The 12,955-nt window shown below is 51.7% G+C and overlaps 1 protein-coding gene across 1 annotated transcript in view; it reads right to left on the reverse strand.

Annotated features, from left to right (window-relative positions):
- The window catches only part of DISP3 (dispatched RND transporter family member 3), a 30,136-nt gene extending 22,743 nt beyond the window's left edge, over nucleotides 1-7,393 (reverse strand). Inside the window, exon 1 of the mRNA XM_026074136.1 lies at nucleotides 7,304-7,393. The gene's annotated coding sequence lies outside the window, so the exon portion shown is untranslated. The remainder of the gene's footprint in view (nucleotides 1-7,303) is intronic.
- Between the last annotated feature and the right edge of the window lie 5,562 nt (nucleotides 7,394-12,955).

Consider the following 12,955-nt stretch of genomic DNA (forward strand, 5'->3'; position numbering starts at 1 on the left):
TCATGCCATCAGATGAAAAATGCCAGGGACCCTTTCTTCCTCTCATTAAAGCTGACAGTAGATTTTCCTCCAGGTATTTAGAACAGTATTTATCTTTCCCACAGAGCATGCACGTGCGTGCACACCCGGAGCCAGAAGTGCGCGCACATATGCCTGCAGAGACACACGTATGCAYGCACTTGCAGGTACCTCCTCCCATGGTGAGCTGGCTGTGACCCTGCTCTATTCCCCGCAGGGCTAGCCACTGCCAGCATGGGAAGGGAAGGGCTGAACATCCCGGCGGTCAGACGGGGACCTCCCACAGGAGAAGTCCTGCTCATTTCCTGGAGACAAGCGCAGCCCACGGGTGCTCCGCATGACCCCGTGGCGCAGAGCACCTCAGCCCCGCTTTCCTCCCACCCCTGCAGGCCATTGTTTATGGAGCAGGTTTTCCCGGTTCCTATGGAACAACCAGGATGTAAAAGCGGACACTGTCACTAGGGAATGAGAAGGAAGGAAACTTTTCCCCTGATCAGCTCATGCTTGGGCAGGAAAGAAAGAGGGACTCCCTGGGAGATGCTCTACTTTGCCGGCGGAGCTGTCAGCACACAGCTATTTGGCCTTTCCCGCGTGCTCCTCCTGGGTGTCGCACAGGARCCCCCCTTCCGGCAAGCCGCAGGTGGTGCTCCCCAAGAAGGAGGCCCAGAGGAGACCCCAGACCCCACAAGTGTCGCTCCCTTTCCCAACTCTCTGCAGCAAAGCCTCGAGCCCCCCTCCCTGTAYGAACGGATTCAGTTCACTGCTTGACCCTGGTAGTTGCAAGCAATTCACACACAGGCCAGAAGCAATTTGAGAGCTTTGCTCCTGAACAGTGTTTCTATTTAACAGGACTTCAATCACCAGGAAGATGAATTGCCAACACCCCTTAGCGCTAGTTCCTCAGAAGACTTGGGAGCTGGCTGAGCTGGGGCGGAGGGGACAAGCAAGGAGATACAGGTGTTCCCTGGCAGAAGAGGGATGTGCACTGGCCCCTGGGTCACAGCAGCCGTCCCCCGGCTCTGGTCAGCCCAGTGTTGCCAGTGGCTTTGTTCACTGGCYGCAGCAGCTCCCATGGGACTTATTCGGGTTTTGACAGCATCTGTGCTGGTGTGCCGGGCAGAGCGCTCAGCACTGGAGAGCCTGCAGAGCACGGGGAACCTGTCCTCCGCGCCGGCTCCTTCTGCTTCCAGAGAAGCTGCTCTCCTCCCTGCTCCTGCCCACAGCAAGGAAAGCACGAAAGCTGATCAGGGGCTTTACAGTCTGCAACTGTCTCAGAAGAGCCCACCATTCCTGGGAGTGAGAAGGGGGGACTCCCAGGCCCCAGCAGCGCAGGCCTGGGCGCCTGGCTCCCCCCGCCTYGGCAGGGCTGCCCACAGCTGCGCACCAGGGCACACGAAAGCCTGCGCCGAGTCCTCCTGCCCTGCAGCCTCTCCGCGCAAAACCAGATGGGCACCRCTGACGGCAGATGGCCACAGCCCCTCTTCTGCCAGACCTGTGCGTCCTTAGGAGAATGAGAAATAGGGCGAGGGGAGGGTGGCTCACAAAACTCTGCTGTGGCATTTCCCCCTTCTCATGCGGGACTGTTAGATGGGAAGAACGAGGCAAAGGGGTGTCTCTTCAAGCCTCCAGGAAGGCTAGGAAGAAGCCGTCTGGTTGTAGGCTCCATTAACATTTAATATTCAGGATGCATAATCCTAAACAGCCAGGGCACATCTGAAAGTTTCCCTGAACGGCCGTGCGTCACTGCGTGAGCCTTAGGCCCCAGGGCAAAGCCAAGGGCACACTAACAATGCTGCCCAGCACCGCCACGAGTGTGCAGGTGTTCCCCCGCCTCGACTGCACGGGCACGCACAGCCACGGGCACGGCTGTTGTTGCTTACAGAGAGCCTTACTTGCGTCTAGAGGGCGAGGAGACAACCAAGCTACAACTTCGGCTCATGCCAACAGTACAGACCGGTGCTGCAGAACGCAGGTGCAACCGTCACTCTGTCCCATCTGGGCAGGTTGGTACGTACATGCAGTTGCCTCCCACACCTCCAAGCTATCCTTTCTCCCGCGGGCCTGGTTTCCCCTTCAAGAGACAGGAGTTACTGCAAGACCCAATCCGGCATATGTATTCCCTTTTTAGAAAATAAAGAGCCATAATCATTTCCCATTTACTGAGCTACTGAGGAGAAGGGAAAAGGTTGTAATCCTGAAACAGAAGAGCTGCATGTGACAAGAAAGGGAAATGAGAGAAAGACTGAGATAGTAATAAGGCAGCACAAAAAGCATCATGACATCTTCTTTTTTGTCCAAGACCTAAATCCTCAGGTCAAGGAAGGGGATTGGGACCTCAGRAATCGCTCTCCAACTTTTCCATCCACCCTSTTAGTGGTTGCAAAAGCCACCTTACAGCAGCTGGGCACTCACRGTGTATGAAGGCCAAGGGATGTTAYCCTCTAGATGAAGGCTGGGTACAAATTCTGATGCTGGCATAAATCCCAGCACAGCAGATGCCAGAAAAGRCCCAAGATTATATACACCCACAGAGTCGGGGCTCTGGGAGGATCGAGATTTGGCCCCTGCAGAAGAGCAAGGGCAGGGAGAAGCAGGCGAGGAGGGAGCTATCTGGGCTGTGCTGTGCCTGACAGCGACCGCTTCCCTCTGCAYGCAGGGAGAGCACGTGCACGCATCCTGCCCTAGTTCCGCCACCGCTCTGAACTCCCTTCAAAGGAGAGTTTACCACATGATGCAGCTGCAAAGCCAGACACAGCTCACTTAGCACTGCCCTTGGGACTCGTCTGGCTTTACTGCCTTCGTCAGATCCTGCCCGGGTCGGGATGAAAGCTTATCCAAGCCAAAACACGGCAAACTGAATCGGCGGGGGAGATAAACCCTGAAACCAGCCAGGAGGGGAGTGAAATGCATTTTCTTTGCTCGATTTCTACTTGGGGGCTGGTCTGTTTTCCCTCCACGGCTTCCTGTATTATTGAGGGACTCCCGGCACTGCAGCATGGCCCAGTTACCTCTTCAGTTCCAGAATCTGCACAGTAGACCTAATCCTGCCGCCCTAATTAAAGCTCTGCCTCACTTCAGCGCAAGCTAAGCCTGCTCCAGGTCTGAAGGAGCAAAGCATGAAAGTGCTCCTAAGGGCTTGCCCTGGATCTGTTTCTTTGGAGAAGAGGCACTGATTCAGCCTCCCAGGGTAGGCACTCAGACTTCTTGGGCTGTTATCTCCCCTCCAGCACCGACTCCCAAGCAGACAGGCTCTCCTGGTTTGAAAAGTCAGGACCCGACAGGGTGGCAGAACAGCCTGCAAAGAGGGCTACTGGCTGGCACTTGAGGTGCTGCTACAGGTTAGCTGCCATTAAGTGAGAAAAAGGTAGAGAAAACTGGGCAAAGTAGTTAGCAATTGCACACATTAACTGCAAACCTCCCCCCTGCCACGCGACAGGCTCTGCCTGACAAAGCGGCCCTGCTTCCAGAGTCACACGCTTGGCCGCACCAAGCCGGAGCCGGCAGGGCCCTCAGACACCCGTTACCGACAGCTCCATCCGGACTGCAAGCAGGAAGCAAAAGACGGAGCTGCAGTGACTGCGGCTGCCTCGCGTCAGGGACCCGGCCCCACTGTCCTGAGGCTCTCAGGGATTCCCACCAGGAAYGTACAAGCGCTGAGGAGGTGTGGTGGGAACGGGCTAGGCTGCTGCTGTGATCCCCATGGAAGACAGAATCTGAACCAGCTGCTTGGGCTGCATGGGAAGTCAGCGGCAGCAGCTGCTGGAACAACTGCTGATTTAACCCACAAAAGAAGAGGAATCTCAAGGAGACCTTTCAGTGCTGAAATGGAGCCATAGCCCCGAGCTCCCTGCTCAGCCTGCAGCTCCCTCTCCTCCAGCCCAGCCCTGCACCCCGCAGTCTGCTTTGGAGCCGCAGAAAATCTGCCACGGCTCCTCCATCACGATTCCTTCCCTCCTCTCCCTTCCTCAAGGCCACCCACAGCCTGCGGCGGCTCCTGCACACCCGTGCAAAGGCGGGCAGTGTGGGCAGAACACGCACCCTGCGCTGCCAGCTCGCCGAGCACAGCCAGGGCAGAGTGAGGGGCTGGTCTCCCCAGGGTACCGGCCACGAGGAAGATGCGGGGTTATCTGAGCAGGGAGACTGAGCGCCCTTTCTCTTCCCCATGCCACCACTGCATGGATGAAGCTCGCTAGCAGGCTCTGCAGAGCTGCCTACGCAGAGTACACTGCAAAGGGAGCGGGGGACACAAACGGAAGCCTCCCGCCTCATCCGAAAGGTACTGTGGCTGCAGAGAAACCACAGACCTCGCGTTCCCCTGGCAGAGCCGGGTCCGCGCCGCTCACGCTCGGCCGAGCTCGTCCACCCCCCGGCCTGGCGGCGGCACACGCTCGTCTGCGCTGCCTCGCTCATTCAGCCAGCAGAGAACCACTTGAGAATGGGGAGGGAAAGGGAAGGAGGGAGAAGCAAGCAAGCTGCTGATTCAGCAGCACAGCTCGGCTCAGAGAGACCTTGTAGAAAACTAACTGAGCTGGGAAGGGAGGGCAGGAGCAGGGATTYGAGAGGGAAAGGGAAGGAGGAGTCTGCAGTACAGTACATAAAAAATCCTCCTCCCTTAGCATTCAGCCTTCTGGGCTAGGGACTGCTAGGCAGTTTCAGCATCCTCCCAGGACGCCTACAAAACCTGGTCAGAAGATATGAGCTCAGGCAACCCACCATAGCGAAGAGGCACGTGGCAATAAGGAGACTCATATCTTTCAGCCCTGCGTTTGTACAAACTTTACAGAAGAGCCAATAATTCCAAGATCYGGATGACAACCTGGTTTGCCTCTTCAAGGCCACAGCAGCAGTGCGGAGACGTGACTAGTAGGCGGATGAGGGAGGTCTCCTAGCCAAGGCTATATATCAGTGCCAATGGGCACTTCCATCTAGAAGAGCATAGCAGCCATCGCGCATCAGATACGAACCCCTCCCTGCCCCGAGCACCAGGCAGCTGCACCTCAGCACCACAGCCAGAAACAGCGCTGGGGCCTGACGGAGGAGCCTCAACCCATCCCTCCTTGGATGGCTGTCAGGGAGAAACCAGTTGCAGCCCCTAAATCTTTGCACCCCCTCTTCTATACAGCAGCTAATCAGCCTAGGTATCTCCGATGTCTTGTTGCAATCTATCAGTCTGACTGAGCTAAGCGTTTAAGGCACGGCAGGGCTAGGGAGCCCAGGGCAGGAGTAACTCTGCCTACTGTGGGCCTGACACAGAAGAGTCAAAGCCAAACGTGGGACRCCTTGAGATCAGCAAGAATTTTGCCCCCGACTGCAGCAGGTGGGATCCAGCTCGGACCCCAGGAGCCCTGCAGGTATTGTCACTCACTCGTACCCCAACAGGCAAAACATCCATGCAGCTCCCACGTGACGGTCCTTTCTTTTTGGTGAATTCTAGGATAGAAGAAAGTCATTGACAAGTTGGGGAGAGGCAGTGACAGATGAGGAAGCTAATTACATCCAACCTGACTAATTAATGCAGACTTTCAGATTAAAAAATCCTCACTGGTGTCCCATTTCAATTATTCAGTTGTTCCTTCTTACAGGAAAAGGGAAGCCTTATGCACCAGCAAGCTAGAAACAGAAAAGGGAAGAAAGCACAAGGCTAGAAGGGGAGGGAAAGACAATTTCTGTAATATGTGAGATTCCTATCGACAAAATAATTAAACTTCACATTCATTTTTTCCATGGGCGAAGCTTTCAGGGCAGAGCTAGCAATTCTGCAGTCCTATTTGTATTCCTGAAAACTCTTGGAGTCTTACTGAAGGCAGCTCTTGGCCCCTTTGTTAGCTAAAGTTTCTCCAAAAGAGAAAGAAATGGGATTTTTGCTTGCAAAATCAACCTACAAGCTTTCACTTGCAGCGAACAGCCACCTCTCCATAATGATGCACAGCTGAGGCTTGTGCTGATCGAAGGGATAGACACAGTGTCTGCCAGGCCTCATCGCACTGAAAAACGCTGTACGTAGCTCTGGCTATGCAAAAGTGCTGGAGGGCATCATTAGTTTATAGCCACTCTAAAGTTGTGTTCCACAGCAGCACTGAGACTCAGGACCCAGAGTTTTGCTCTGCACTTGAATCACTAAGCTTAGTCTGGAAAGATCATTTTCCAAAACAAGCAAAAAGGGCTTTCTCGGGTCCCTGCTCTCCCTTCATCAACACAGCTGTAACTGAGTGCAAGGAGTAAACCTTGTGTTGCTCTTTGCCAAAGCAGACAAGTCTTACTGCCATCCATGAGTGGGGAAGATGAAGCAGACAGGAGGTATTCAGCACAATTTCTGGGCCCCTAACTGGAGGTCTGACTTGCAGAGGCGCTGCACACCCATTTCTCCAGGAACACCAAGCAGGCCCAGGACACCTCAGACTGGGCACCTGAACCTGAACCGCCTGAGATACTTCTGAAAATACTGGCTAGATTCAGCCACTGGCCAGAACCTGTGCCTAAGGAGACAACGCAGAACCTGTCTCAGTTGGACACAAGCCCAGAGGTGCACATGCTTGAAGGCACTGGTTTAAGCTGCTGGCCAGGCTGGTTCCACCATTATCAGCCACGCAGATCTCCTTTTCCTTTTCCTGCTGTACAACACAATGCAGCGACAAGGCCTTAATTAATTTTCTTTCCGGGCTCTTTGCATTTCCCTTCCCGCTTACTTCAAAACCTTTGGAAAGTTGCACAAAAACACTGCAAGACCCCCAGGCRCTTTGCAGACAAGAACAACATCAAGATGCCGCAGCAGCATGGTGCTGTTGGAACTGCAGTACAATGATGCAAGTGTGTGTTTGCTGGGAAAAAAGTTCAACAAAATGACTTTTTTTTAAAAATTAAAACTCTATCCTCTGCAATTCCATTTGCCTGTAGGAGACAAGACAGTAGACTGGGCTGTATACAGGATGGAGGATTGGCTGAGCTCCCAAGCTTTATGCAAGAAATCAAGCACCTGCATGCACGCTCACTCCTAACTGAGGTGTTCTTTTTCAAGTGCTGCCTGTCCTACCCCTCCTTTCCCCTCACAGGCACTTTCACCCTGGCTAAGATAAGAGCAGCTAGAAATGGAAGCAGCCAGTTGGATCTATTGATCTGCTTTCAACAGGCACAAAGGATGGTTGGAGTATCTTCAGCGTGTGACACCGAGGATCTCCTCACCGCACCTGCTTGCTATTCCAGGTGTCTGACACAGGCTGATTAGATGTACTCATAATTACATGCCAAAAACACTGTGGAAAGATTAGTTGCAAAGTCAAGCACTCACCAGTCAGGAAATGCCAAATTCAGGGCTGACACAGCATCCTTAATTTGCCCCTCTTCTGTAAATGCTTCACAGTGCAGTTTTTCTTCCAAGCCCGGTGTCCAGACGCCAGAACTCCGGCCTCTGCCAGTGCATGCGATGGATGATGCTCCCTGAACCAGCAGCTATTCGCTACCTTGTTCTCTCCTCATTGTTCAACGTGTGGTCTCATGCCTCATTTCCTGCACGCCGCTCAAGCCTCGCTCAGAGGCAGAATTATTAATTTCCTCATGAGCTTTTCAACACTGCTTGTCATGACAGTGTCTGAGGGCTGAACAAACAGGACTGAACCGAATCTCTTCTCCTAGCATCTCTGAGAAGGAGGGGGTGGTGCAGTCCCCATCTGGCAGATGCAGGAGCTCAGGAGATTGCAAGGAAAAAAATAGACACTTATTTTGGGTGCCTAGTTTGAGACACACAAGACACCTAATTTCTTAGAGCGCACAGAACAGCAGATGGGGGTGTGCAACAAACTGCAAACTCTGCTTTGTTCTGTGAGCGTAATCTGAGCTGTAACATCAAGTGTAACCATAGCTGTGCGTTATAACCTCTGCTGGATAAAGACATCCATCCTCAGCAATGAAAGCCAATTTCATGCAATCTGTGCTGACTAGTGATGTACATGCCAGTACCTGAGACACCTCAGAAAGGCCTAACAGTGACAGARGTACTAAGGACCATCAGCCTCCCCATCTCTCTTTACCACCAGCCCAGCCACACGAACAGTGAACGGGCTGGAGAAAGGGACTGCAGGTCTGCAAGATCGGCATATGGGGAAAAGTGAGAGACGCTGCTTTAAAAGATGTTTGCTTTATTACCTAAGAACAGAACCGACTAAGAAGAATAGGTAACCTTACAGCTGTGATCTACCCAAGGGTGCACAGCAAAACTGAGATCTCGGATGCTTTCAGAAATCAGTACCTCTACTGTGCTTTGCTAGGAGTAAAATGTCTGCAAATAAGAACTAGCTCTGCCATCTGAGTTTCCTATTTTAAAACCTCATTTCCCCTGAATGGTTTAATTAGAAAAGAAGAGATCCCATAGCCTTGCAGCTGTGGGGGCCCTGTCCAAGCAACTGAGAACTTCAGATGGCACTGGCACTYGTTTGGGGACCTAAAGGCAGCCCCATCAGCAGGGCTTATTCCAGTGGGTACCAGCTACGAGGGCTGCCCTAGATGCCAGTTCCTCAGCAACCCCAGGAAGCAGCAGCATCTAAATAGATTTTCAACAAATTCCAAAATGACACAACAAATCCCCCAAATTGCTTGCTCCAAAGTACTGAGACACTGGCGCTTTTTTAAGAAAAAGGCCAGCAGGGTTTGTTTGCATCAAACCGTGCATGTTTGGTGTTCCTCCACCCCCAGGACCATGGCAGAGGTTAACCTACACAAGAACTTGGCGAACATGCATATCATTGCCCAAGAAAATTCATCTCCTGATAAGAGTAACTTGCTCCTGGTTATTGTTGCTAATTATCGTGGGTGTTGGAAGACAGCTCCTTGTTTATAATCTCACAAAACGTGCCTTGCAGCTCTCTGCCATGTTTACCATTTGAGCTACTTGTTTGTGTGTTAATGATAAGGCCCTGCTGTCACTCAGGTATGTGGCACTTAGAGGTTTCTGCACGCCAGCTCCAAAGCAAGCTGAAAGTCTGATATGCTTTAGAAATGACTTACCTAACTCCACTACAAAAGTTACTTAGATTTTATCTGTGCCCCAGCCACTTGCTGTTGCTAAGAAAAGGGATGGCTTCTAGCTCAGCTGCGTGTCTTTGGGGGCCTTGACACAGAGTTCAAAAACACCCGGGATCCAACCTCCCAGAGGCCCAGGATAACAAGCTTGTTAACGGTGTGCAGATTTCCATGCTCCAGAGCCTACCTCTGAGCACCTTGTTCACAGCAAAGCCTTTGTACATCATTAAAGACAGATGGCTGCCACAAACCAGTTCCTTGCATTATTATCCCAAGGAGTGTCACACACTCCAGGAAGAAATCTCATGCCACACAAAGCACTCATCCGATTCCCAGGCCCCTGGAATCACATGCTACCACCAAGGCCTGTGCTCTCCCTTTATAGATAATATTAAGCTTCCCACACTGCTGTCACCCTGAAATGGAAAGCCGTGTGCTGTTGTCAGCCCCTGCCAGTCATTTATTATTCCACCCCATGCTCAGCCTCCCCAGTTAACACTGCTGTGGGCACTAATGCCACTCTGTGCTCAGCTGCATGATCCCCCGCTCTGACCTCGCTCCCCGGCACCTGCTCCTTGGAGGAGGAGGAAGTCTGAACACAAGGGCTGGCTGTGCACTCTCCTCCATCTGCAAGTCCCCAGCAATAGCATGCCTGTGTGCACACTGTGTTTCTGCGACTGATCAAAACACCCTCGCCTAAATGTCCCTCTCCAGAGTCTTCCCATAAGCTGCTGGTTCTTCCCTGAGAAGAGGGAGGCAATCTCCTTCTCACCCTTCATGTGAACCACTTTCTCGCCAGCGGCCTAAGCTGCAGCTTGCGCTGAGGGGACTTTGCTGGTGGTGGTTCTGCGGACAGCAACATGAGGGGTAACTCAGGAATGCCAACCTACGCTGCCAGTTGTTCTTGACAACCACAGCGCAGGCAGCTCTTTCATCTCCACCCCTTGCCACTCCAACACCAAAAACACAAGTAAGGTTAAAAACAAATGGTGCGAGAAGCAGTACTTTCCTCCAACTGAAGTGTCGGTATTCAGCCAGCTCTGCTCACCATCTGCTGGCTTTCCAGGAAAAGGAGGTGAAGGCAGAAAGTCCGATCTGCACCTCTGAGTCATACAGGCTGAGTGCCTCGCTCCACGCACAACCTAGCTGCCACTCTGATGGATCTGATGGTCTTGCCTTTTTGCTGCTACAATTTACTGACATCAGAAGTGCCAGATTCACAACAGGAAGGCTGTAAGGACTGCCATCTGTGGTGCAGGCAGCTCCCACGGCATTTCAGTGACACACAGTTCTTCAGCAGGGCTTTCCACATACCAGCATCAGAGGGATGGGTGATGCCTCGTAAGTGGGGGAGCAAAAGACTTACTCAGGGTCATTCACATACCATTCCAGYTCCACGCACTAAGCTGTGCTGGGTGCAGACATGGCCTCTTGTTTCTGTCAATGTGAGGGCCTGAATTTTGGGGACAATTCATCCCAACAGTCATTACAGTTGCATGGGGACAACTGCAGCAAACCCTGTTCTATTGTCACCAACGGAAGAGTTGCGACTGGACCAGGGGGACTCACAAAGTAGTTTGTAGCTGGCTCTCAGCAGCCTATAAAGTTGGATCTCAGCAGGYAGAAGGCTTTCTTACCTCCCTCATTTCTCTCCCTGAAGTGTATGCAGCTAGCTGCTCTCCTCCCATGGAAATATGGTGCTTCTAGAATTAGATTAATTAATTAGCACTGATTTTTCATCTTCACAGGATCAGTGAGAAATCTGGAAGCAGACATGTAAAACCCAGGGACTAGAGAGCCTCTACTGCCACAGCTGACAGCTCCCAAGCAGGACTGGGGTGAACACAAGGCTTTTCAGAACAGAGGGACAGCTTCCTGAGGGGAAGGGGAGGACGGGGACACAAGATGCCTCCGTGCCTAAACAGCATGGCAGCAGATCCCCTGCCAGTAYGAGGACTTAAAACTTGCTGCCAGCTGCACCAACCATGCAGAAACTCGCATTAAATGTTACCACAGCTCAACGAGCACAGCGCTGCAGACCCGTTAGCAGAGGAGGGGGCAGGCTCTCAGAATAAGCAAACAGGCTTTAATGACACATTAGTCTCAGGGAGAGTCCAGGATGCTTCCTAATGCAGACAGCAGCCACAGCTAAGAGCTGGTCCCTGGGTAAGGGTGGCAGATGTTGCTTGCAGCAGCTGCCAGAAGCAGCCAGTGAAGTTGTGTTCATGGGATACAGATTTAGGCCACCAGGCCTGGGCTGAGAAAGCAGCAGTGCCCCTTCTCTCTCCCCTTCTCCTCCCTCCCAGCGCAGACCCACAAGAGCATACTCTAAGCCTAGCACAGGAGCAGTTCAATAGGAAGCAGACACCACCTTTATCCCTATTCCTTCTCTACCAGAGCTTCAGAGGATCCCAGGCATGTGAGCTGCACAAGACCAAAAGCCCAAAAGCTTGTGAAAAGGCAATCATCCAACCCAAGGGATACCAGAGACTCTGCTATGTGGCACACGACCAATGCATCTCAGGAGACTTTTCCCAGTTCCTCACTGCATCCCACACTTTTAAGTCAGGCATTCACAGGCTGAGATGATATTTGTAATCCGATTTTCAGAGGGAATTGGCTCCACTGCCCTAAGCTGAAGTTGAACTGTGTCTGGCCCTCTGGTAAACCAGTCCAGTTGGCTTCCTCAGGGAACAAACTCACTGGAGCCAGTCCCCAAATGAGACTGAAAACGGAACTGCAAATAGTACCTGGATTTGTAATGTGACTGAGCAGACAGCATATAGGCAGGTGGCATATATGCAAGAATGAATTTGGCCTCATGTGTGCCAAGACCTGGATCCAAAAGGAATGTTCTCCTCCACAACACATCACTATATGCTACAGGAGAAATACGAGAAATGGCAAGGGGTCTGTAAAGAAAATTCYATCACAGTCTTAACTTACTCTATCACTACTGCTTCCAGCATAGCGCTCTGTTATTAGGATCTAAATAAGGTCAAACACTTTATCACTTGCACAGAAAACTGTGCTATGAACTGCCCAGTTACTGCATGTCACCTTTCACCAGGGAATTGGTTCCATGTAGCAGATTTACAAGAATGAAGCTCCTTATCTGCAGTTTAAGCAGTCCCACAGGGAAAACATTTACCTGCTGATGAATCTTGTCCCCATTGCCACAGGCCAGTGTTTTATAGCTCCCTAAATGCTTCAGCATTTCTACCATGCTCTGCACACAAGTATAATGACATCAGTGTCAGAAAAGAGAAAGAGACCAAGAGCACCAAAGACCACAGCTTAGCTGCCCAGTTGCTGCCAGTCTCGGAGCYTCACATAAACTGGCAGGCTAAAATTTAGGAGTTAGGATGGGGAGAAGGAAAAGAGGTGCTCTTGGAAATAAAATTCTATTTAGATGTGGAAACAATGGCTTAGAGCATACACATCAGGTTCTGAGACACTCCATTTAAAAGTATGTCTACATAGATTTGACACTCCATAGAGTCCAAGGCACCGACAAATGCTCAATGGGTCCTGAAGAACCACAGCTTGCAATGACCCGATGCTTGAGAGTTTGGAAGCTGCAACTGTTGGCAGGGAGCACCAGAAAGAGCAGCTTTCTGCATGGTTCAAGCACTAACCCAAGCTTTCCAGCAAAATAGCTTTAGCTTTCAAAACAAGCTTTTGTCTGCACTGTCCACACTCACAGGCCTCAGTTTAAATGGAGCCCACTGTTTTATTGAGCCACTTTCATGCTCCTGTGGGCCTGTCTGCCTTTCCATTTCAACTCAGCCATAAAAATTGGCTTGAAGATTAAGCTTGGCGCATGAGTTGTTAGTTGCAGAGCAAGTGGGAAGGTGTGCTGGGAGGGAGGAGGAAGGGGCAGAGGAAGCTTCAAGGCAGTATTTGGCCAGGTTTTGATTTACAA

The sequence above is a fragment of the Apteryx rowi genome, unplaced genomic scaffold (assembly GCF_003343035.1).
Source record: "Apteryx rowi isolate R43461 unplaced genomic scaffold, aptRow1 scaffold_38, whole genome shotgun sequence".
Taxonomy (NCBI): domain Eukaryota; kingdom Metazoa; phylum Chordata; class Aves; order Apterygiformes; family Apterygidae; genus Apteryx; species Apteryx rowi.